The 25,871-nt window shown below is 48.3% G+C and overlaps 1 long non-coding RNA gene across 1 annotated transcript in view; it reads left to right on the top strand.

Moving 5' to 3' along the window:
* The first annotated feature begins 3,482 nt into the window (after nt 1–3,482).
* The window catches only part of LOC125941415 (uncharacterized), a 55,978-nt gene continuing 33,589 nt past the window's right edge, over nt 3,483–25,871 (top strand). Inside the window, exons 1-2 of the long non-coding RNA XR_007464252.1 lie at nt 3,483–3,539; nt 12,155–12,244. This is a non-coding gene — a long non-coding RNA (uncharacterized LOC125941415). The remainder of the gene's footprint in view (nt 3,540–12,154; nt 12,245–25,871) is intronic.

The following is a 25,871-nucleotide window of genomic DNA, read 5'->3' as shown; positions in this document are numbered from 1 at the left end:
CATGTGGGTGGAATAATAGAGGAATAATGCAGAAATCAGTACGAAAATGCGCAATTTAACTGCCTGCACAGCGGCAACAATTATTCTACACCCAAAATTAAAGGATGGTATTCCTTCGTTTCAAAAAAGAAATAAAAGCAGGTAGATAAAAAGGAAAGAAAAGGACAAACGAAATCCACAGATGTTGCGGCATGTTGAACTACCCAATATCCGAGTGTGTTTTTGGCAAACGTCGCGTGGGCCGGGCTTTCAATGAGCAAGGTCGGTCAAAATTGGTTATTGATGTCCTCGTAATTTTCGTATTCGCATGATAATTTTGATCATGATGCTAACTGCTAGAATAAACAGCTAAAATTTCTGTGGTTTTAAAAGCTAATGAACAGTGATACGTTTTCATAATTACGAGCTTATGGACCTGAAGGAACAGAGCTTTTTACTTGCATTCATTTTTGCAGCTTCGCTATCTGAAGGACAAACTTCTCTCGGCGGGGAAGTTGAGCGAAGCGGTCAATGACTTCGGACACGTTGATGCCGACGTCTCTGTGTGTGTATAGAAGCGCCAGCCTAACCATGCGCTCGACAGACATTGTAGAGCGCAAGTTGTTTTTTAGTAAACTCTTGTTAAAAAATATTCTCTCTGCGCTGGCAATGGTCACTGGAAGGATGACTAGGATCTGCAGCAGCTTGTACACATTTACCAAGAACCTGCAGTCGCAATTAGAGAGGGCATCTATTCCGGTGCTAAAACCTAAAACACTCCCTCGGTGTCGATGGCATCCTTGTTTAGGTAACTTGCACAAACAGTCGGCTGTTCTACTCCAGTGATGTCCGTCGTTTCGTCAGGAACTATGGAGAAGCAGCCTGCTTTTGCAACTAGGCTTTCTTTGATAATTTAACCACAAATTTCTATAATTTGGTTTTGTGCATCTGGGCTTAAATATGAGGCATTACTGGGGCAACTTTCCAAATGGTTCTTCAGATATGTATCTCCACAATCAGCTCGCATGCAAAAAAGCGCTCTGAAAATACTTGGAATTTCAGCGGGGGCTATGCTTAAATTCATAGTGCCACTGTCCCTGTGGCCACGGAGAGCCAGACCTTGTCGCCGGCAAAAAGAATTTCGTCAATAATAGGCCGTTTGCTTTCTTTTGTTTTCTCATATTTTGCTTTGCCTGCCCTGATCGATCACATTAGGCACGCTTCCTGAAAATTTTTGGAGAAAGTTATCAGCTGCTTGCCCACAGTCACGGTGATATTTAGTATTTTGGTGTGTGTGGAAGATTGCGAGCGCGTGCTTTCATTTCTGGAACGTCTTGGACACGAGGGCTCCAGTGCACGCATGTTGGCCCAAGTTTATAAAAGCATTAACCCCATAAAGTTCCAGAATTGAAAATCTTTTAAAGCACGCCTTTCGAAATGTCAGTGCACCTTGCGTGTAAAAAGTTTCTGAGAACTTTATACCGATAAAGTTTCGTAATTGAAATCCACGCGCTCCGTAGATTCCGCGGCCGCTGCGAGATGCCGCAACGCGCCCGCTCGCTATCGAAAAGCCGTTGAAAGTCTGTGCTTGGATGGGGCTCCTTGCGTTACGTGACTCCAGGTGCAAGGGCGTTGTCACGAAATCCAGCCCGAGTTCGCAATGTTCGTGCCGAAGTGTCTTTTCGAGCGTGAAAAAGACATTGTAGACAGAATCCCGAATGATTCCCGGCGTCGGTGGTAGTTTTGCATGCCGGCACGAAAAAATTTCGTGCCGGCAGGGGGGGGGGGGGGGGGGGGCATGCAGCAGGGGGGTGGCATGCAGCAGGTGGGGGGGGGGGCAGGGGGGGCATTTCATGCCCCCCCCCCTCCCTGGCTACGCCCCTGCCCAGCACCTCCACCAATTGAAATGAGGTTTATTGATACAGGCGTAGATGTAGATCCTTCGGATATACTGGCACAGAATGGGCGGCTAAACAGTTACGTCGGGCAGCGCTCTTAGCCGTAACTTCAGCGTCGTCTTTTGTGGAGCGATCACGATGTTGCTGCTGTTGGTGGTGTGGATCATCTGCAGAGCATGTCGTACGTCTTCTTCGTCACAGCTTGTTTAAATATTTCCTTGTTCTCTCGCATTAGTGATGCTATACTACGTATAAAGTGTAAGAATCTTACTTTTTTAATATTTGATTGCCTGCCCATACACTTTGTTCTTCTTTCTATTGTTTCTACATTGTTGCACTATCCTTCATAATGTCCCACCCGCTGAGTAATGTATGGGTAGGGGGGCCTTTGTCAGGCAGTTGCATCTGCCTTTAGCCCCTACATCATAGACAATGAATTGTCTAAATAAAGCATTACAAAAAAATCGTCATGAAGGGAAGTATGATGATAAAGTTTGTGAAGCAGGCAAAGACGCTCTGCTTCGTGGCGAAGAGATAGCGTTTGTAAATCGGCACGTGCTCGTAATGATGAAATGCTAGTGCAAAATGAATAGTCGGAAAAGATGAAGCGAGCGACCCGATTTTGCACAGATTCATTGTCGTTGACGATGTATGCCTGACCTTGATCCCGTATTGCTGATGTGGATTCGAGCTTCGGGCGGATTATTGAAGCACAAGTTATAAACTTATATCCTAGAAACACAACCTATATAACTTTTAGAGTGCCCCTTATTTTCACAAAATTTAATTTAGCTGCATCGTAATGTTCCCTCTGGACACTGGAAAACAATTTTCGAGTTTCCGAGTCAAGCCCTTTCGAGCACATGGTAAAGCAAATTTTCACAAAAGCTGTAGCTGTTCCACATGCGTATAACTTCGCACACGAATTTATCCCTAATTTTCTCCAACGTTCACTAAATGTGATCGTGGTGGAGTTTGTAGTTACGCGAGGCCAGCGGGATAAATTGTGCGTCATTCGTGAAACACACTCTTAACGCTCCGGAGCACTTGCATGCTTAATTTATTCGAAAAATAATGAAGGCCATCAAACAGCCGCCTACGTCTTGGTGCTCTCATGGTCGTTTCGTTAACTTGGCAGGCTCCCCGCACACTGATTCGCATAAAATCGATTCCCACAGGGCGTTGGATCTGCCGGATTTTTTTTCTTTTTTCCAACGCTTGCTTTAGCGAATCATCTTTTTTATGTTCTGCTATTATAATGAACGCTTCCGTGAACATTGGAGAAACGTTGACACATTAAAGTTTAAAAAAATAAGCAGCATCATATTTGGGATGTGAGCACACGTCAATGTTCTTAACTATCCGCTGCATATTTTTGGATCGGGAATGCATTCAAATGTGACATTAAAATATTAAGCACACTTACTACGTCTGGCAGACTGATGAGTAATATTCAAGTGTCCGTATTTTCTCTAATTGCTTTCGCACTCATACATATGTTCTTAGATAAGTTAAGACTTTGTACCTTTAACAGCATAAACATGGGAAACAAGTTATGTTAGTATAAAAGTAGCAGAGATGAACCGTGGTGCGTTCGCCTCGAATAAACACGTTGTCCACATCTTTTCTAAGGTCCCTTCAGAGTGGGAGAAAGTAATTGCAGTAAGTACCTCTGTTGCTTAGGAGTGGTCGTTAATGCTATTTGCCACTGCTGCTCACGCTGTAGGAAAGCTAAGTCTCTATTGAAAAATGCACTTGCGCTTACAATTCTCATTGAGAGAGAATTCTAGCCAATAGTGTTGCTGGACATATTGTTACGCGAAGAACGAGTCAGTAAGACGGGCAACTATTTACAGGTTGTATTTACAACAGCGGTTGCAGCGCTGACCGGTTAGGTTCACAGCGCGAGCCCAGCTCGTTCTTCCTCTTCTTTTCTCGAGTGATGGCGCCCGCGCGCCTCGGTCAAACAATCAAATACCACACGCGTGTAGCATAATCCCCCGGCGGCAGAAGCGACGTCCCGGAGCGTCTAAATGTCATCATTGGGAGGGTGATACTGCTTCAGTCGTGTAACGTGCACGATATCGCTGAACTGGGAAGCAGATGGGGCGTCAGGGGCGATCTCGTATGTGACGGGAGTCACGGCACGAAGCACTCGGTAGGGGCCTGTGTAACGCGACAGCAGTTTTTCTGACAGGCCGACCTGACGCGACGGAGACCATAGAAGCACCAAAGAACCAGGCGGGAAGTGCACGTCTCGGTGTCGCTGGTCGTACAAACGCCTTTGACTCTCTTGGGAGTTCAAAAGGCGGTCACGGGCAATTTCCCTTGCGTGAGCAGCGCGGGCGACGGCATCAAGTGCATATTCACTGGTGGGTGCCGCGTGAACAGGGAGAGTTGTGTCGAGGGGCAGTGCTGGATCTCGGCCGAACAGGAGGAAAAATGGGGAATAGCCGGGTGTGTCGTGGCGCGAGGAATTATAGGCAAAGGTGACAAACGGCAGAGTGAGGTCCCAGTCAGTGTGGTCGGAAGAGACATACTTCGCGAGCATGTCTGTGAGAGTGCGATTAAGACGCTCCGTGAGGCCATTAGTTTGCGGATGGTATGGCGTGGATAGCTTGTGCCTCGTGACACATGACTGCAGGATGTCCGCGATAACTTTTGATAGGAATGTCCGGCCACGTTCTGTGAGAAGTTGTCGCGGAGCTCCATGTAATAAAATCACGTCGCGTAAAAGAAAATCGGCAACATCTGTGGCGCAGCTTGTAGGGAGCGCTCGGGTGATGGCGTAGCGCGTGGCGTAATCTGTGGCCACAGCGATCCACCTGTTCCCAGAGGTAGAAAGAGGAAAGGGACCAAGTAAATCTAAACCAACCCGAAAGAATGGCTCCGCGGGAATGCCGATTGGTTGTAGGTACCCAGCAGGTAGCGTCGATGGTGTCTTGCCTCGCTGGCATTTATCACACGCAGCTACGTATCTTCGAACGGAGCGAGCAAGCCCAGGCCAAAAGAAGCGTCGGCGAATCCGGTCGTAGGTACGTGACACACCGAGGTGACCGGCAATGGGGAGGTCGTGAAGTTCGTGGAGAGCAGCCGAGCGAAGGTGTTTAGGGATCACAAGGAGTAATGCTGGGCCATCGGGGTGAACGTTGTGGCGGTAGAGTACGCCATCTTGAAGTGTGAATAAGCGAAGGGAACTGTCGGCAAGTGGAGATTCCAGGCGGTCAATGATGGCACGCAAGGACGGGTCACGGCGCTGCTCGTCGGCGACATGGACCAGAGGAAAAACAGAGAGAACGCAGGCGTCGGTGTCAGGCTCAGACGTAGAGGTCGGGTCTTCGACTGGGTAGCGAGAGAGGCAATCTGCGTCCTGGTGTTGGTGTCCCGACTTGTACGTCACTGTGTAGGGATATTCTTGTAGTCGGAGAGCCCAACGACCGAGCCGGCCAGTAGGATCCTTGAGCGACGAAAGCCAACACAGCGCATGATGGTCTGTGATTACTGAGAAGGGCTTGCCATATAAATGTGGGCAGAACTTTGAAACAGCCCAGACGAGAGCAAGAAATTCGCGCTCGGTAATCGAATAGTTGCGCTCTGCAGTTGTCAGGAGTCGGCTAGCGAGGCTATAACGCGGTCGTGTCCGTGTTGGCGTTGCGCTAAGACGGCGCCGATCCCATAACCACTGGCATCGGTTCGGACCTCTGTTGGTGCGGACGGGTCAAAGTGGGCCAAGATCGGTGGATTAGTCAGAATCGTGATAAGGCGTGAAAATGCGGCAGCCTGCGGGGAACCCCACGTAAAATGCACGTCTTTCTTCATAAGTTCTGTGAGAGGTTGAGCGGTTGCTGCGAAATCTTTCATGAACCGTCTGAAATAAGAACAGAGCCCCACAAAACTCCGGACGTCTTTGACAGACTGAGGTACAGGGAAAGCCGTTACTGCTCGAACCTTCTCCGGGTCGGGTTGTACACCGGAAGCATCGACGAGATGGCCGAGCACTGTAATCTGTCGGCGCCCGAAGTGGCACTTCGATTATTATTAGCGAAAGCGGCCAGCCAATGGCCAGGAACATTTATGAATGAGAAGCTTCATGAATTCGATCCTTGGTTGCTGCTCCTCTATTATGCCGCATACTATGGTGGTGTGCGCCAGAAGGGCCAAGGAATTTCCACTGCAGTTCACAAAAACATTTTTGCACGCGTATGCATGCGTACAGCTGTAGTGCGAACATTGAGTGCAATATAACGTTTCGCGCATGCAATACATCGAACTTGAAATAAGCAAAACAAAGGAGCAAACAAAGCAGTAAATTATTTCTGCTTAACACTGGCTTGCGCCACTTCGACTTCAAAAGCACCATGACAGTCCACATGCAAAAACACTATTGTCAGCCTCGAATTCAAGATCATTATTGATTGAAAGCTGGCTTTGTAAGCGAGCAGCCGGCGCATACTATGGTGCCGGCCGTACTACTGTCTTAAGCAAGTTGCCTGGACTGCGCGGCTTAAGAGTTCGACGGTAATAGCCCAGCCAATAAAGGAGCAGCGGCCTACCTGGGTACTCATCATCATCAAGTAGGTCACATGTACTGTCAGTGCGCAGCAGTGTACCAATTGTAACTATGCACGGCTAGCTCCATCCTTCGTTGGCGTTCGGCAGACGCAAAAAAGGCTGTGCTACCTATCGCGACTTGTTTCGTCAGAACCATGAAATTATAAGTGTGTTTACTACATGTACTGTTGGTGACGGTAGAAGAGGTACCCTTGCAGCAAATCACAGCTTACTGCACAATACGCGCTTAATCATTAAAGCCCTTTCTGCTAGCGGTAGTGGGAACGCAGTCACTGCTTCCGATTGCTCTCTAATGAAGCTAAGAATGCCTCGCCACCTGTGCGGTGAAACGCTATTTGTTCAAAATTTGATGCCTAGTATTTGCATATGCTCGGTCTGTCTGACGCCTCCAGGTAATGTCATTGCAGTGCGTCCTAAATTTAATACTTCACATTTCCTCATCTGTATTTTATCCCCCGACCTTGGTGCATACGGATTATAAATACCAAATACCTCTGCAAGAGACTGTCCCCATCCTGTAAGAACAAAGCAATGTCGTCGGCATACGGTGATACATTTATGCACCCTGTTCCCGGCATAGGAAGTCCTTTACAAGTAGGCTATCACTGAAGCACTTTACCAACGGGTCAATCGCAAGCACAAACAATACAGGTGTCAATGGAGAGCCCTGCTGCGCACCCCTTGTCACATCAAAACTAGGCATAAAAGGGCTGTTAAATAGCAGCTCAGCTGTTGTTCCCGAGTACAACATACGTAGGATGCTTACAAACTCATCGGGGAAGTTATAGCATCGTAGCACCTCAAATAAATACTGGTAGTCTAAGCGGTCGAACACTTTGACTTGGTCCAAGCTCACCAATACTCATGAATAATGACCGGAAGTGAACGAAACGAACGAAAAACCAGGTTTTAGGCGCCTATAATAGCTAGGCCCTGAAAATTGTCATTTAGGCATATATAGACGTTAAATGTTATCGTTTAAGCATATATAGGCTAAACTTATATATACTTCATCAGCGTATTTCAGGACAAACCTTCGACTTCTATTGAACACAGCAGAGAGATCCTGTGCTTTGAGAAAGTTCGTTTTATTTTCTTCATGAAAAGATGTTGGAGAAGAATCACCTTTTGTACAGATTAACGGTAAAGCTAGGGTGAATCGACACCGTGAGAAAGGCTATGAAAGCAATAACAAACCAGAACCATCTCAAGGCTTTCGGGCTTAAAGTTGTGCCTTCAGTCAGTATTTGTATGCAAAAAAAAAAAAAAAAAAGAAAACGCTCAACGTTCACTGAAGTTACCGGAGCGTACTTGTAGTGCGGAACGTTCGGTGATGCTGTGAGCTTCACATTGCACGTTTGCTGAGGCTTTTCGGGCAGCTTTGCAACGTCGCTTCGTGAAATCTTTCGCCAACAAATCTCAGCGCTCGTCCTGTCTGGTTTTCCTTGTGTCCTCAATTTCTTGCGTTAATTTAAGTCGCGTATGAATCCGCCATTTCGTTTAGAAATAGGCCCTTACGCCCAGCTATCAAATTGTCGACATGGCTCTTGGGTTCTTTTCTTTCTTTTCTTTCTCTCATCTCTGGGATACCATGGTACTTGCTGATTGGTGATTTGGTTTGTTTTTCTATTCATTACAATGCTCGGTGCACTCGCTGCAACCCCGAGCGACTCATGACCATAGTCGCCTTCTTCGATGGTCGTTTGGCCCTCATTCACTGACGTAGAAATCATTGAGTCATGTAAAATTGTTTGTAAGGTGCAGATTGCAGTCGTTGCATCTATTTAATATGTACCCTTCTTTGAATAGCTAGAGAAAAAAAGAAGCCAACTGCATGGCACGCGGGATCACGGACGCAAGAAGACGAGAAAGTAGAAAAAAAGACAGCGTCCGCCATGGAGAGCATTCCATCCAGTTACTGTACATAATGTAAATACAGTTGGGTTTCAGCATGTGCTGTGACCATTTATTCTAAATTCTGGTGCCGAAACCACCCGGGAGTAGTGCTCGCTGGGACTCTACACGCCTGGAGTGCTCATCGGGAACTTTGAAAGCGAAGACAGCACGCCGTAAGGATAGCGGAAGCCTCTTCCGAAAGCCAGTCGGTACGACCTGATTGGACCATCCGCCGTTACCCTTCGCCGTGATAAGGCACCTACTCAGCGTCCATCTGAGAAGGTGAGCGAGGTCAAACATTGTTGAAACACAAGATGAACCGCTTCAAAATCCTTAAAGAAAAGCGAACGGCGCGACGCCAGATGAATACGCGTCTCATCAATGAAGCAAAAGCCGGGATTGAAAGCGAAAGCGCTGACAGTGCAAAGATTTCATCTTTGATTGAACGACTACACGCAAATAATGAGGACTTGGTCAAGCTTAACGCCGGCCTAGAAGAAGCTATCCCTGAGGACGAGTTCGCGACATAATTTGAAGCTGTGTTGACTTATCAAGATGCTGCGCAAGGAATGTTGGGGGAGCTGAAGGCTCGGGAGTGGCTACTCCGTCAAAATCAGTCTTCTACGATTGCCCTTTCCGCAGCTGCAGGTTCATAAAATGCACTCGATGATCACGCCCCGCGCAAATTAATCAAGCTTCCAATTCTACAGTTGCAGACATTCGACGGACAGCTTTGTCACTGGCCTGCTTTTTGGGAGCAATTCAAGGCATCTGTGCATGAGAACGAAAAGCTGACGAAAGGAGAACGATTTCAATATTTGAAGATTCTTCTGAGCGGTACAGCAGCAGCTTCAATTTCTGGTCTACAAGCGACAGGCGAGTGCTACGACGACGCCATCGATATTCTAAAGAGTCGTTTTGACGATAAGCGTCGCATCGTGCAGGAGCATTTACGTCGTCTGCGCACACTACCAGCAGTTGCTTCCTCAGAAGATGCATACAATCTTCGAAGACTATTGGATTGTGTGCAGTGCCATATCAGAGGCCTGAAAGGTCTAATTAAACGTCAGTCCTGCCAGCTATGCAACTATGATGATGGACATTCTTTTGAAGGCATTGCCAGCAGACATCGTCATTGGCTATTACCGAAAAGAAGCCAGTTCAAAGTCATCACCGTCTGCTATCGACAGTTTAGGCTCTGTACAACAGCAAGACTCAACGACAGCGACAGCCGATGAGGAGTTGCAAGAACTCTTGCCTTATATTCGCGTGGAAGTTGAAAGCCGAGAAAGAAGTGGAGTTCATGATTTTAAAGGAAAGAAATGCGCTAAACCACCTAAGAAAGAAGAAACTTGCACTCCACCTTACCACCAGCAGCTGTCCTGCAATATTCTTCGAAAGTGAGACAAGGACTGTCTCTTTTGTGGGTCTTCAAAGCACTCAGCTCCAGTTTGTGACAGCAGCATGAACCACGAAGAAAAGTTGAAGAAATTGGCTACAGAGAGCTGATGTTTGTGCTCGTGGTTGTGATGCTTTCATGGTTGTTGCATAGTTGTCATTCTAGCTTTCCCCTCCGACTCTCGTTATGTCGTCGTTGTTGTACACTCGCCGTCGTCCCAGTGTTATCACAACGTTGTCATTCTGAAGGCGATTCTCGTCATGCCGTCGTCGTCGCGTGGTTGTTTTACCATCGTCATCATTTCAGTGACGTCATCATACATCTATCATCATGAAATCGATCCTGCAGATCCGTTGTGATACCTTGGTCGTCGTGCCATCGTCGTCATCCCAGCTACGTTATCGGGCTGTCGTGTTACCCTCATCGTCACGTCATCGTCGTCATCCCATTTTCCTTATGTTGTCGTCATCGCGCTGTCGCCGTTATACCATTGTCGTAATGTATGAATTGCCATTCCATAGTCGTCACGGCGTCATCGACATACCGCCTTTGTCGTTCCATCGAAGTCATTCCTTCTTTGTCAGTCCATCGTCCTCTCCGCTTCGGCTTCGCACATTCATCGTCATGCCACCACGCTCATGGTCGACCTTCGTAAGTGAGGGCTATAACTGGGGCCATACGGGAGTATATCGCATGTAGCCGAAGCAACGGAAGTCTCAGAATGAGCACTACAGATGTTAAATAGATGTGACTTCAGAAGTGCAGTGTTTCGCAACATTGCTCGAATGCTAAACGTATCACCACCGACGGTCATCGTGAGATGAGTTCTGCCGTAACTGCATTAGGCGTAAGATTTCGTTAGCTGATTGAAGATCGATGGCAGAGGCATTCGTCCTGGATTACACATAGTATAGGCTGATAACGGTGATGACGAAATTGATAATGAAAGAATAACTGGGAATATTGTGCCCTTACTCTGTCAAATTTTTCGGAATGTCTAAGACTGATGAACTTTATTCGTACTTCGAACTGCACTGGTTGGTAGCATGCTTATTAGATCGGCATTGTTTCTAGGTTACCACTTAACCATTTCCATGATAACTCTGCTAAAGGGCTGCGGTATGAAAATAAAAATAGATGCCTAAGTAAATAAAAGTTTTGTCTCAGTGAAATGCGTTGAATTAATTATTCGATGTTTCATTATAACTTCACTACTCGCTTGGCCCAACAAAATATTTTTTTCACAAATATCCACCACCTGATCACCAGATTCAAATCATCTGGGTCCCGGCACATTCCTCGCACCCAGGAAATGAGGCTGCCCACAATTATGCCCGAGGTTTAGTCAGCCGTGCGGTGGGAGGCCTCGACCTGGGTTTAGCGAGTCACCTAGTTTAGCGAATCACCACCGTGACTTTCCATGAAATTACTATGCACTACCGCGAAGGTAGACAAAAATGCCCCCCTCCGCATAAATGACTGGATAAACTGCAACAGGTGACCTGAAGACAGTTGCAGACTCGCTCATTTGCCAACCCTTACAAGTATTCACTAATATATCCCGGCTGCTTCTCACCTAAATGCAAGAACTGCGACGCCTCTAAAGCGGACCTGACACATATATGGAGCGACTGCCCCGGGCTCAAACCTAGGGCAGAACTCGAAACTAATAACACTTCAGACTGGGAGGTAGCGGTGTCCAGCTCGGATCCCGCGGTCCAGCTGCGGACCGTCAACTGGGCTTTGGAGGTCGCCGAAAGACAAGGGCTTACGGCCACCTGACGCCGCCTAGCAGAAGAAACCCAGTAATTTAAATAACTCTGCATCTGACGAAAATAAACATTTCCCTCCTCCTCCTCAATCTTTGATATCTACAAAAAGAGTAATTTGTGACTGCTAAGCCGTACCTACAACGAATGTCGTAAACGGGGCAAGCGTATTCGAAGCCCTTTGTCTAACAGATGGCCGCATGTTCTGCTTAAGACACGAAATACTTAAATTACGGCTGTTAGTATGATTGCCAATTACACGCACCACCTGAGCTCATTGTGACGGTATTTTTTTAATCACAGTAACAATTGAAAAAACCTCTAATGGGGCTACCGTTACCAAATGTGCCATGTTCGCTGCCTACAGATTCACTCACAACGCGTTGAATAGAGAAAGAGAAATTATGGCAGCGAATTCACGAGAAAAGCGTCTGACTGGCTACTTTACGCAGAGGGAGGAAAAACCACGGCGGCAAAGATAAGGGAGATGTTCAAGAATGTCTGAAATGAAAAGAAAAACGCTCTGTAAATCTCTCACAACTTTTTCTTTGATTTAGAAATTAAGCATAAATTATTCAGCTAAGCACAATCTTCTTCCATGTCATCACATAAATATATATGTCATGCAACTGCTGTTGCAGGATCGAGTTCCTGAGATCGGCTCAGCTTGAATATGGCGCTTATAAGCTACACTGCCTTCGTATTTTTGACATGGTGCTCTTCTGTAGCCGGTAAGTGTGGTTCTGCTTGTTATTCTATATAAAGAGAAATCATTCCTGTCGAAGCCGACTTTGCCACGAAGTGCCGTCTCATTCCAGATGCAATCGTGGTAGTGAAGTGCAGAGTATGAAAAAAAAAAGCCTGTTATTATTTCTGAAGCAGACCAGATATTTCAATTACCTGTGCAGAAGGACGAATACAGGATTGGTAATGTGCGTTTCTCATCATTACTGATTTTGTATTTGCCTTCCTACCGTACTGGTCATTAAGGCATTATTTCGGCATAAGGCATTATTTTGTAAGATCCTGTGCACGCTGTGGAAATTGGTAGGGAAATTTGGGAAATTCAATCAGCAGCAAAGAACACAAGAATAAAGATAGCCATCAAGCATAGTACTGATTAAAAATTCATCAAGGTTCAAGACAAGAACCCCGTCTCAATAGATGTTACACAAGGATGAAGATGCCACCCAATCCGGTACCATTCATGTATGCCTCAAAGTTCAGGACAGAATCTCTGATAAATTAGGATAACGACAGAAGAAACAATGTTAAACAAGACAAACTCAAGACTCACTACCTATTGTATTTTGTTACATGTATTCAATTTCAAAGTTTAATAAATCCCGCGCTACTCGTTCCCTTTGATGGCAATGATGGTATATCTCACCCCCTTCCCATGTTTTCTTTCTTATCCCTCACACAAATTCATTTGACATTTGTCCTCCTCATTTATATTGTTTAATTGGCCACCTAATGTATTCTAGGACGTAGTTTACTATTAAAGGAACGCTTCCTTTGCCTTTTCCTTCGATTTTGGCGGTACCGCTGCTGTTTTCTTGCAGCAACAAGAAAACAACCCCCCCCCCCCCCCGATATCGGGGGGGGGGGGGGGGGAGGGTCAGAGCAACGTTACTAGACTAGGTTCAGTTGTTGAACTCTCCGTAGGCGGCGTATATCGCGGGCCCTGCCTTGGTTTGCCGCCAGAGGGTGGGAGCGCCGCAGGTGCTGCTCTGCGTTGGCGAAGGCGCTCGGGTCTTCTGACTTCGCAACGCTCAGAAGCCGAGTGTCTTACACACTGGGCCCAACACTCTTTTTTAACAGCGAAGCTGTTGGTATTCGACCCTTCGCCGTCTGTCCGGCGTCACGCAGGTCACGTAACCAGGAGAAGACGAGAGCCGCGCCAGGGGAGGGCAGGTGACGTGACCAGCAGAAGATCAGAGGCGTGCTGGGGAGGAGGCGACCAATGAGAGGCCGCGTTTGGCGCGAGGAGGAGAGGCGATAACAGAAGGTGTTTCTGTGCGGTGCACCTTTTCGGATAATACTCAACACGCAGAGCTGCTTCCGACGCCGTCCGCGTTTCCCCGCGTTCGCGCCGAACGCGCACGGTGTCCCTGATTGCAGTTTATGCCTCTGACGGCGGCTCGGCAGGTTTCGATCAGAGAACTGGACACACGCCGAGTAGCGTCGGTAGTCACTGCGTCTTCTCGCCTCGCAACGTTTCAATATAATGTAACTTCCTGTTATAGATCTGTGTTTACTTGTGTTTTACGCTATTGCATCACATGCACATGTAACACTCGTAACACTCGGTGTAACTAACACAGCTTCGCTGTTCGACAATCTTCACGGAATGGAAGGGGTGGTGATTTTATTGCGATAGAAATTATATGGACACTCCAAAGCAGATTGCTGCCGTCGGCGTCGCCGTCTCCGTCACCGTCTCCGTCGTCGTGAGGTTCCGTATGACGTCAATGGAGATGAAATCATCGCCGCGCCGAACGCTGTATGTGCGAGTGAAAGGGCGCGAACGACGCGCGCTTTCAAGGGGAGTGAACCCACGGCGGAGAACAAACTTGCGTTCTGCGCCGTGCTCCCTTAAGGGCTGCAGAAATAGGCGTCTCTTTCCTCCTTTACAATCAGCATATATGTAGAGCAAAAGCGCCTTCTTCCGACGCGCGAAAGGCCGTGGGGGAGGGAAGTGAGGCGACGTTTAGCTGCGGCCACGGAGGAAGATTATGGTTTCTTGCTCCGTGGCTGTGGCACTAAGTGCCTATTTATATAAAAACGTTGTGAGGCGAGAAGGTGGTAAAGACTTCCGACGCTGCTCGACTAGTGTCCCGTTCTGATGTGGTCGAAAACCTCCGAGCCGCCCCCAGAGGCTCCGACAACAGTCACCAACGCCGCACGCGTTTCGTGCGAACGCGGGCAAAACGCCGACGGCGTCAACAGTTCTGCGTGTTGCCGGTGCTGCTGCATGTCCAAGTTTATACAGCTGATAAAGCTACTATCATTACTCCGTATAGCTCTCTACAAGTTTGCTATCGCAATTGATGCTTCGCCTTTCGGGTGAAACTGCGACAGCTTTTTTCTTTCTTTATTGCCTTTAATCAATGCACGGCTGAAATACATTCTATAACCATACCAGCCCAGCAAGAGCTGCACTGGGCTAGACACCAAGGCTTGCAGAATGTGAATAGATTTGAGCCATGTGCACGAGTTCTACCGGCTCTGCAAATGTCAAATAAGAACGATTTCTATGAAGGCTTTTGTTGGAAGATTTGGTGATGTTGGAATAACAGCCATCTGTGGGATCACATGTAGAGCCAACTTGAGCATTGTAAACATAAGCAAAATTCCGATTTTGTGAAAATTCAATACCAAAAACAACACAGCCCCAATACGTTTCGGTGGTCGTGGGATGCGCCTTCTATTGTGGCGTTCCTTCACCAATCGAAATGCCACCGAACTCTACGGGCTAGTGCGCTTCACGTGGCGCAGCGCAGACAGGTAAGCAGTGAATGAGTTGATAAGGATGATAAGGAGTGATTACGGGTTATATGGCTCCCATCACGGCTGATAATGGTTCGACGCGGTTGGTTAATGCGCTAAAGAGCGTGAAGGACTTGTAATGGTCGGAGTAATACTTATAAGGTTAATAAGATCCGATAAGTGTTGATAAGGATGAATCAAGTCTCATAAGAATTGATAAAGATTGGATCATGTCCAATAATCTTGATAAGGACAGCTAAGTGTTGATAAGGATCGGATCAATGCGATAAGGTTGATACCGGCCGTTAAGGGTTCATAAGGCGCCGAGCACATGCAGCGGCCACGGGTGCTGCTCGCTCAGTTGCTACCAGGTGACGAACGAGTCCGACGTCCGGGTCTAATCCCAGTCGGTGTTTACCCGGCGTGTCAAGGGGGAAGCGGGAGGGAGGAGACCGGCTGCATACAGGAGCCGTATTCTGCGACGATCACTTTCGGCTATAGCAATCGCCTTCGCGTGATGTAGCGCTGAACCAGCTCATTCAGTTTTGCTCAACGCGCCAATCAGGGCGCGTCTCACGGCCGAGGCGATAACATTGCCGAAAGTGATCGCGACAGAGTACGTACGTAGGCCTCTTACTTGACGCGTCTTTGTAGTGGCAACAGGGTTTGTTGTTACCTTGCTTCGTTGCTAATCGCGTTCTCTTCGACATTCATCGTGGGATAGCATCTGCTACATTTTGATGAGAAAATGTCAAATGGCTCATTGAGCGAAAAAGCCGGCGTCTGTCATTTGTAGCAGGGAAACGGCAGGCAAATTCCCATTGGCTGCGAGTCCACGGCACGAGCGCGCTTTGACGGAGCAGAGCGGGTCAAAGGGGAACCTGCTGCCGCAGTAGCGTGCCAGGTGGGGAGAGTAGTAGTGGTTTAATGTGGTAAATGACGCTTATTTCTGCAGCCCAACAGGAAGCACGGCGCAGCGTCAGGAGACGGGGAACTGGGAAACAAAGATGAGAGGAAGGGAAACGAAGTAGAAGCAGCAGGAGCCTCGTCCGTTCATGGGACGCCGCGTAGGGGCCAACGCGAGCGGATGTCTGCAACGTCGGCTCCGGCAAACGGTACGTGCGGCTCCTACCCAATCTTTCCTACGGCCACTAATCTGCTCGAGAAGCGACATAAGTGCCTACGGAAGAAAGGGAAACCGCCCATTCCGGGCGAAATCCGACCTTTTTTGTGCTGAGAACGATTATCGGACCGAGACGCTCAGCTGCCCGGTTAAGCCTCACCCGGACTCTACCTCTCCGCCGACACCGCCGGCGACGCCATCCATTATGATGGAAGTAATGGTTGAAGGCCACACCATAACCGCAAAAGAGCTCCAGTCAGACGATTGGACACGAGTACTGTATAAAGCCTATGCCTCCCAACCAGCCCGTTCACCCAAACCACCTCACCACTGCGGCAACGCTACCTGCGAGGCAGCTAATCCGAACGCCAGGAACGCGGCGCAGGACACAGCAGCCGCCACCCGCGGCGGCAAGACGCCAGCCCGCCTACCACGTGCGACCAAGGAGACGCACATCACAGTGCAGTGTAGCAAGCAGCTGCCACCACTCCCACCCAACGCTATTCCAGTGGTCGTTCGCCCGCGAGGTGAACTACGATTTCTAGACGTCCCAACACCTCGACTGCGGAAGTCAGTACAGACCCAGGTCCGAATCACTCTACCGAACGACTTCTGCCTGCGCACCTACCCGACCAACGCTCTCCATCCTAATAACCTTCGACGCAAGCGCAGTCCCACACTCCATAAGTACTGTACATGGGAGCCATCCACCGCTGTATCCTATACCGCGGCAGTCCGGATGCCTGTGCCAATTGCAGACAGCCGGGTCACCGTCACGACGTATGCCCAAGCCCCAAGACCAATCTTTGCCCCGGCTGTGTAACACAGCATTCGCAACACGACCCTCATTGTACGCCCAAGTGCATTCTGTGTGAGGGCCCTCACCTTACCGGCACGGGATCGTGCAAGGGACAAAACCTTCACCAGCCACGGAAACGACCAAGCCACCCAGAAACGCAGCAGCAGGAATCGGTCCCACCCAGGAACAGTTTTCCCCAATTGTCATCCGGACCCACCCAGCCCAGCCAACACAAGCAAGCCTGGACAGAGCCATTGAAACAAGCATGGGATACGCCCCTCTCTTCTCACAAGCACGTGACATCAATGACAGTGAATACCGGCCTTCCTGGCAATGAGGAGGCCTATTCCCTAGCCCGAGGTCTCACATACCGGGCAGGAGGAGTCGAGCCCCCTCTACGGGCCGGGGAGCGCCTGCTTTCTTTCAGTGATATCATTTCGTACTACCGGGACGAACGAAGGGAATGCACACCCCCAGTCCCATCCCTCACCATAGCGCAGGCCGCACACTGGCGACGACTACAAACTTGAACTGCCCCATACACCATACTGCTACATGCACGATACCCAGACCAATTTCTCTCCTCATGCAGACTTTGCGGTAAACGACTTCTTACACTCGCTCCTCACATGCCCCACCTTCCCTCACCCCCCATCAAAGACCGTGGCTGAGTTTTACTAGGAGACTCTCTTGACCTGCAAACACTGGCATGGCGCTCTTTGGCCATACTTGGCCCTTGCGCCATTAAACACCATACATCATCATCATCATCATCTCTTGACCTGCACTTCCCCTCAAGACCAGTGCCGGATCATCTCCAGTGCTATGAGAAGGATTGTGCTCCAAGGGCTCTCCTTCGCTTTGTAAGGGTGCGTCCTCACAGTAAGGAAGCACCCAAGTGCCATGTAGGGGGCTTCGCCCCCACCATCAATGGCAATAAAAGTTTCTACCACCACCATCATCCGTTCATGGAGGAGGCTAATCATGATGGCAGTGGCCGGCAGGGTGCGGGCACAATTGTCGGTATGGACCAATGGTGCAACAGAAGGTCCCTGGACTTATGTACGCGGACGACATTGTGCTACTAGCGGACAATAAAAAAGATTGACAGATACTTGCGAATATCTGTTGGAATGCAGCGAGAAATCGAGGCCTTAAGTTTTAGCACAGAGAAATCAGGAATTATGATCTTTAATGAAGAGACGAGTAACTTCGTGGTGTCAATTCAACAGCAAATAATACCCATAGTGAAGCAATATAAGTACCTCGGCGTACACATAAACGAAGAAAAAAATTACTCAAGCAACCACCAAGATAATCTGAAAATAAAGGGGAAGCGGAATGCAGCAATAATGAAACACAGAGCACTGTGGGGCCACAATAAGTATGAGGTGGTGCGTGGAATCTGGAAAGGAGTAATGGTGCCAGCGCTAACATTCGCAAATGCCATTCTACGCTTGAAATCGGATATCTTGTCGGGTTTGGAAGTTAACCAAAGATCAGTAAGCCGGTTGGCTTTGGGAGCCCACGATAATACCACAAATGAGGCAGTGCAGGGTGACATGGGTTGGGCCTCTTTTGAAGTCAGAGAAGCACAGAGCAAAATTAGTTTTGAATAAAGGCTCAGGAACCTGGATGAAAATAAATGGGTGGCTAAAGTGCACAAGTATTTCTACATGAAAAGCGTGGACACAGAATGCAGGAAGAGGTCAAGGAAGTTGGCAACCAAGTACAGGATAATCGAAACTGTAAATAGACAACCAGGAGTGATCAGAAAGAAAGTGAGAGAAATAGAGACCGTGAATTGGATGCAAAGAATGGAAACAAAAGGGACAATGGAGATTTACAAGAATGAGAAAAAAGAAATTAGAAGGGAAAATCTGTACGATAACACAAAGGGCAGTGCCTTGCTATTTGAGGCTCGAGCCGGTGGCCTAAGGACCAAAACATACCGAAACAAATATTCGGAACTAGATGAGGCATGTGTATGCTGCAGTAAATATTCAGAGACCACTCAGCACATCCCAATGGAATGCGACGCGATCCACCAAGCGAGAACCGTAGGTAACGTGCAACTCCCAGAAGCGCTTGGGTTTAAAGTGGAAGGAAACATCAACAGATCAGCCGTAGAGATAAGCAAGAGACGATTAGAGTACTGCTGAAAAAAAAGCAGGGAAAAGATGGATACGACCTGATATCTTAAAATCATAAGTAGCGGTACAAGGTAAATTTTTGAAAAAGAAAAAGAATAATGAGAGGTATACAAAAATGCTAGATAAAGCGCATGCATAGTATACCTGATTACATCAAGCAGGCTAGGTGACTATTTGTCGCCGCCCCGTTTCAAAGGGGATGCCAATAAATCATCGTCATCATCAGGCGGTGATCCCGTTCACCTCCACAAACTGCACGAGGCTTTGGAGAGCTCGGAGGTGAGGAGGTGACGGGAACAGGAGATCGCTGGGTGTTGCAGCAGGTAGACCCTGTTGCCTGTAGACAGTGATAGATAACCCTTGAGCGTTAGTATGCCAGTGCTGGGCAAGCGCTGGCACAGGAACAACAAAACGACACAAGAACGACTTGTACAGGAGCAGAAATGGGGCTCAAGGGTCTGGGGGTCGTTGCAAATACCGTAAACCAGCGAGATGGAGCGTCCCTTGGCGTGCAGCCGCGCCGCCGTCCAGACGCAGCCCGTGCGGAGTCGATAGAGCGTTGAGCGTTCCCTCCTGGTAAGGCCACCCGCGTCCGGGTGCACGGTTGTGAGCAGCTTTTTCGGGCACTGCTTCAAAAAATCAGAGGCAGCGCCTCTGATTTGCCGCTCGTGTGAGCGGCACTTCAGGATGGTGGGCGGTTTTTGGCGAGTGTGTCCGCTTCTTCATTACCGGCTATTCCCACATGGGAAGGCAGCCAGTGAGAGTGCATGGTGACCCCCGCGGCAACCAGTGCCGAGAGCTTGGAGCTGAGCCCTGATCTGTTAGCCCTGATCGGCGGTGGTTGATGAGGCTCTGAAGCGCTGGCTTCGAGTCGCAGAGCACTGCCACTGGTTGCCCAGGACGGTCCTCAGCCTGGAGGTCGGCAGCTAGGTGGAGCCCCGCTAGTTCTGCCACAGTGGAGCTCGCAGCGAACGGGATCCCGCATTGTCTGTTCACCGCCCTAGCCGGGATGGTGCAGGCTGCAGCGGTCGATCCGTTCGCCACGACTGAACCATCTGTGTAGACCAGCAGACTTCCCTCCAGTAGCTCGTGAAGGTTGCAGTTGAGGGGAGAGGGTATCGCAGCGATTCAAAATTACCCTCGCTCTCTGGCACTGCTCCGTGCTCCCTCAAGAGCTGCAGAAGAGATTGTGGTTGTGAAGAGGAAGAGGCGCTATTTTCTGCGGCCCTTTAGGGAGCATGACTCAGCGCCTTGGGGAAGGGGCGGGGGATGTAAAGAAGAAAGAAAGAGAGATGGTCGAGGCGATTACACAGCCCTTGAAGATAGCGCCAACCTTTCCCTTCATGAAGAACTACTTCTCTCTCACCCTTGCTTTCTCTGTCGGAAGCCTGTGTTACCCGCGTTTTCCTTGCATATTTCCTATCCACAACCTCCATGCCCGCGCAAGCGCTCACCTGCGTTCGAACTGCGCCTCGGTAAGGCCAAATAAAAATTGGAGGACGCCTAAGCTTCGCCTTTAAGAGTGGAACGCGATAGCATTCAAAGATCCCTGAATGCTTGTCAGGCTTCCCGGCAACTGCAGCTTTCTTTTCTCTCCACCTTCGACTCTGCGCGCCACTGTTCGTATGGTAGAAAAGGCTGGAAAAGGGGTTTGTGTTTGAGTTTCCTCTTTACAGAGTTATGTTTTCTCGTACATTCAAATTCCACTCCAACGCTATCATGTTTGTAGGTTGTGGTTAAGTCGTACTTTACAATTTTTCTGATGGATTTTACTTTCAGAAATGAAATTTTGTGCACTAACGCCTAGAGCCACGCGAAGGGCCTGTTTCATTGGAGAGCCAAAATCATCCACGGTTCGGGATGACTTTCTCCGCCACCAAGGCCGCCGCACATACTCCGACACGCGACGCTGAAGGTGGATTTTCTGCGACACGGGGCCCTTAACGCTGCCGCGTTAAAACGCGCTTGGTTGCCCGCGAGGAGTTTTAAATGCGAAGCATTTGTTGCCCGCGGCTCTGTCCGTCGCTCCCGCGTACCACACCCCCACAGCGCATGAGCGTCCCATCACACTCTCTCTCCTCTCCTACGCTCCCCCTTTCTCTTCTCTAGGAATACTGTACGGAGCGGCGCCCGCGTCCCACACCCCCACAGCGCTTGAGGGTCCCCTCCCTCTCTCTCTCCTCTCCTACGCTCCCCCTTTCTCTCCTCTAGGAATCCTCTACGGAGCGGCGCCCGCGTCCCACACCCCCACAACGCTTGAGCGTCCCCTCCCCCTCTCTCTCCTCTCCTACGCTCCCCCCCTTTCTCTCATCTAGCAATCCGGAGCGGCGCACACGACAGGTGGTGCGACAGCTGCATACTCCGCTGGAGGCGCCACGGTAGTTCCGCGGTATGAAAATGACGAAACGCACGCGCCTCATTCTCTCTCCTGTGCAGCGCCGCAATGAGCGCTCGGGCCGCTGCCGCGAAACCATCTCCCGCTCAAGCTAACCATCTCACCGCTGCTTCGCATCCACACAGGGTTCCCTTTAGCGGAAGATGGAGTAATTTTTTAACTCGAAGGACCAATTAGCGTCGTTCAATGGGACAATAATACTTTCGCATACACAACTCATAAAAAGTCCTTAGGCGTCCTGGGGTTATTTTAACGCGATAGCGTTAAAGAACCCGTGTCGCCGAAAATCCTGTGTCGACATTGGTGTCGGCATAATCATCGGCCTTCGTGACATCTGTGGCGGAGAAATTCATCCCGAACCACCCCGACCACACAGGGCCTCCGCCTGGCGCAAGATATTCTTTACTTCGGGCCTTCTCAATAGAAGATTTCCACCACCACCACCAAGAGGTTAGTGAACAAAAATTTAATTTCTCAAAGCATAATCCGTCAGAAAAATCGTAAAGTACGACTTCACTACAACCTACAGACATGATATGGTCGGATTGTTTTTTGAATATACGAGAAAAAAGCCTGATTAGCAGACCGGGATCTTTGAATGCTATCGCGTTCCACTCTTAAAGGTGAAGATTAAGTGCACTCCAATTTTGATGGTGCTCGGCTCAAGCAAGCAACGCTCACGGAATAATTGTGGACACGCGCGCGCCTCGGGGCAACCGCAAACGATTAATAAAATAAAAAACCCGGCAGATACCACGCCTTGTGGGAATCGATGTTATGCGAAGCAGAGTGCGAGGAGCCTACCAAGTTAACAAAAAGACCATGAGAGCACCAAGACGTAGGCGCCTTTTTCATGACCTACATGACACGCATGTCATGAAATTCATGTCATGAGTCCTCCGGAGTCCCTTCAGCTACACCTAAGAGACCTTAAGGCAAGAGCCCTTGTCATGCTCATGATTATGACTTCGACCATCAACCTTTAGCGTTTTTCTTCACTTGGTGCCCCATCCAAACCTATTACATTGTTTTTTTAGGGTTAATCTTTTTTCGCTAAGTCGTTCTCATTTTTCCGAAGTCATGGTCATGATTATGACTTCTATCACAATCCTTTAGTGTTTCCTTCACTTAGTGCCCATGTCCGAACCTATTTCAGTGGTTTCTGAGTATAAATATTTTTCGCCGGGTCATTGTCAGTTTTGCTTAGTCATGCTCATGACTATGATTGTTACCATCATCATTGAGTGTTTCTTTCACTTAGTGCCCACGTCCGAACCCATTCCAGTGATTTTTCAGTGTTAATCTTTTTTTTCGCTGAGTCATTGTCATTTTTGCTGAGTCATGCATATGACTATAACTTCTATCAGCCTCCTGTAGTGTTTACTTGACTTAGTACCCACGTCGGAACCCATTTCAGTGGTTTTTGAGTGTTAATCTTTTTCGCAGGGTCATTGCCATGACCTACATGACACGCATGTCATGACAATTATGTCATGACCTATCACTTATGTTCTTCATACACTCCTGTCATACTATATCAATTTTGGTACCTACCAAGTTAATGAAACGACCATGAGAGCACCAAGACGTAGGCGGCTGTTTCGTGAGCTACATGACACGCATGTGATGACATTCATGTCATGACATATCATTTATGTTCGTCATATACTCTTGTCATAGTATGCCAATTTTGGTACTTGCCAAGTTAACGAAACGACCATGAGAGCACAAAGTCGTAGGCGGCTAGATAGATAGATAGATAGATAGATAGATAGATAGATAGATAGATAGATAGATAGATAGATAGATAGATAGATAGATAGATAGATAGATAGATACTGTCAAAGTAGCAAATGTTTGCCAACAAATGCTTCGCATTTAAAATTGCTGTCGATCCACGAAGTGAATGCTGATGGTGGAGCGAAGATCCTTGGACGATTACGGCTGCTGCTCGAGCTTTCGCTTCGGGGTCTTGCTGCCGTTGCCGGCGTGCTGCTGCTTCTCATGCTCTTATCTCGGGGTTAGCTTCGCGGCGTTGCCGTTGGGCTGCCGCGTCTCGTTCTCGAAGTGTAGGATCAGAGTCACGACGTTTGCGCTTACGTTCGCGCTCCTCCATACTGCAGTGCTAAGTGTAGCGATAGCGGTGCGGCGCCGGCGCAACACCTGCCCGCGGTCGGTATGCGCGCTGCGTGCGCGACGGGAAGCTACGACGACGACGGCGACAACGGACATATGAGAGCCTAAGGAGCTTCGCTCCTAATAAAAGAAAGGTCCTAGGGCCTTCACATGTTGATATAAGACGGCTGATATTGCCTCTGTAGGATACCTTCCCAGCAATGCGCTTATGTTTAAAAGTGAAGCCGACTATAAGGGGATCGGTGTAAGCTTGATCTTTGTAAGCTGGCTTTCCCACGTTGTACATTGCAGTGAAGCCTACTCATAAATAAATGTGCGATGCGAACGGGGCCCGATAACGCTATCGCATTCCACTCTTAAAGGCGAAGCTTAAGCGTCCTCCAAATTTTTAAGTTATATTTCTACAATGGGTAAACATCAATTATGTACAGGAGCTGTATACAATATGGCGGGCACCAGATTGTCATGTACCATGATAGGATCTATGACGCCCTATATTACCAAGCTCTAAAGCAGCGCAAGAGAACTTTATAAATAGCAGATATTTAATGCTATGATATTTACTGTTAGATATTTACTACTAGATATTTACTGCTATGGCATAGTGGTGAGCTTTGCGTTATGGTGCTTTAGAAACAGGAGACCCGTAGTTAGATGACTCTAGTGACCGGGATGCCAGTACAACGCAAGGTGGAGTATTGCTCTTATTGTACTCTGCTTATAAAACAATCCCTCTAAGTTGCGTGCTTTATTGGCCGCCATGCAGGCTTTGAGAGTGGCGGTGTGATATGGAGGCATTTCGACGCCTCCAGCAGGAAAAATTGTATAGACGATGAAGATGATGTTGCGTACATTGTTGTTGAGAGGAGGGTAGTATCAACTTTTCGGGATTTTGCTGTCGCAGTGAATGAGTTTAGAGCTAGAGGCTCGGCTGAAGTTAGTTGTTTTTACAGCCAGGCATTTTTTTTCATTAGCAAGACACTGTGTCTCGGCTATGGTATGTCATAGCAGGTTCCGCCGCGTCACGCCGCGTCAATACGGGGCACGAAGTGTCAGGAGAGCTAACAGATTCGCAGTCGGCAGCGGCAGCTGCACATGGCTGTGCAATCATTTCTGATCGCGGCTCTGTGGTGGAGACCAATGTCGCCTTGCACTGTATAAAGTAGATTATCGTAAGGTGATAGCAATTACGCGTGTTTCCTGCTATATTTCTTTATTTCTTCATATTGTGAACCCCTTGGAGGGATTAATATAGGAGCGGGGTTTCTAAAGAAGCACATACACAGCAATAATGGACTCACGCAAAGATGTCATTGGCGGAAAGTGTCTTTTTGTGTAATGTGAACATTTTTGGTGCTGCCAGTGTAATTGCGTGATGTCTGTCGTGAATCCCTGCGCAAGGTAAAGGTGCAGCTCATACGAGCGAACACCGGCTCCTCAGGCTAGAAGTTAACGTGGGTAAATGCGCATGGAGACAATCTGCCAACGCTAAAGTGATATCCCCTTTGAAACCACTTGAAAGCTATAATGTACTACATTGATTTAAAAAATGTTGGGCTTTTATGTGCCGGAACCACGATTTGATTATCAGGCACGCCGTAATGGGGGACGCCGGATTATTTGTGACCAACAGGGGATCTTTAACGTGAACCCAAAGCACGGTACGTGGTTGTTTCTGCATTTCACCCTCATCGAAATGCGGCCACAGGTGCTGGGATTTGATCCCGCGACCTCGTGCTTAGCAGCGGAACATCATAGCCGCTAAGCAACCGCGGCGGCTTGTACATTGCTTTCAATGCTTCTGAACATTAATTCGGAAGTCAATAAGTAACGAATTCGCCAACGATATTATGACAGATGCATGTGTAACTCTATGAAGGTGGTTTAACTATACTCTTGCCTACAGCATTCAAACTAATTGGCACTAATTTGATGTCGGGCACTTCTGCGCCATGAAGTGCGTTTCGAATACAGCATGATGACATCACGTTATATCTTCATCTCTTTGGTTAGGCCAGAAAATACCTTATTTCCATATAATGTGTGAGAAGACGGTTACTATAAAATCAACATACAAGGATATGCTGCTTCTCGCGTTTATCAGAGGTAAAATAGCAAAAAGTTGAATTTTCACGCTCGGAACATACCGTATCAGCAATACTAAAAACGAATTTTACAAGCAATTTTGTCCTTGAGTTATCTGCCGGTCTCAGGAGGATATGACAGATTATAATAGCGTGTGACAGAAGTCATGCGCTAC

Source organism: Dermacentor silvarum, chromosome 11 (genome assembly GCF_013339745.2).
Source record: "Dermacentor silvarum isolate Dsil-2018 chromosome 11, BIME_Dsil_1.4, whole genome shotgun sequence".
Lineage (NCBI taxonomy): Eukaryota > Metazoa > Arthropoda > Arachnida > Ixodida > Ixodidae > Dermacentor > Dermacentor silvarum.
The sequence above is the reverse complement of the archived record's forward strand: the minus strand, read 5'-3'. Positions and strand labels throughout refer to the sequence as shown.